The sequence below is a fragment of the Physeter macrocephalus genome, chromosome 12 (genome assembly GCF_002837175.3).
Source record: "Physeter macrocephalus isolate SW-GA chromosome 12, ASM283717v5, whole genome shotgun sequence".
Lineage (NCBI taxonomy): Eukaryota > Metazoa > Chordata > Mammalia > Artiodactyla > Physeteridae > Physeter > Physeter macrocephalus.
The window spans coordinates 13,469,897-13,470,313 of NC_041225.1; the positions used below are offsets into that span (position 1 = coordinate 13,469,897).

The 417-nt window shown below is 44.1% G+C and overlaps 1 protein-coding gene across 1 annotated transcript in view; it reads right to left on the bottom strand.

Annotated features, from left to right (window-relative positions):
- Positions 1–417, bottom strand: part of MERTK (MER proto-oncogene, tyrosine kinase) — a 126,525-nt gene that overhangs the window by 11,822 nt on the left and 114,286 nt on the right. The window lies entirely within an intron of this gene.

Genomic DNA, 417 nt, shown 5'->3' on the forward strand with positions numbered 1-417 from the left:
CTGTGCGTCCGGAGCCTGTGCCCCGCAACGGGAGAGGCCACAACAGCGAGAGGCCCGCATACCGCCAAAAAAAAAAAAAAAAAAAAAAGAATGAAAAACAAACAAAAACCAACAAAAACTTCCTGGCAAGTATCACGTTTTCTTCGCCTCGTCTTTAAAGGTATTTTAAAAAATTAATTTATAAACTTAATGCATTTCCAAAGATACCGCCAACAATTTTTGTGTGTGTGGCCAGTTAATAACATTCTTTTCACAAGTTATGAGCGCAAATGCGATCCTTGTGTCCTTCTGAGTGGCAGTGAGACAAAGAGGGGAAAAGAAGGGGGTCTGGCTTCAGTGGGGGAGGATCTAATGTTTTTTTGTTTTTTTTTGCGGTATGCGGGCCTCTCACTGTTGTGGCCTCTCCCGCTGCGGGGC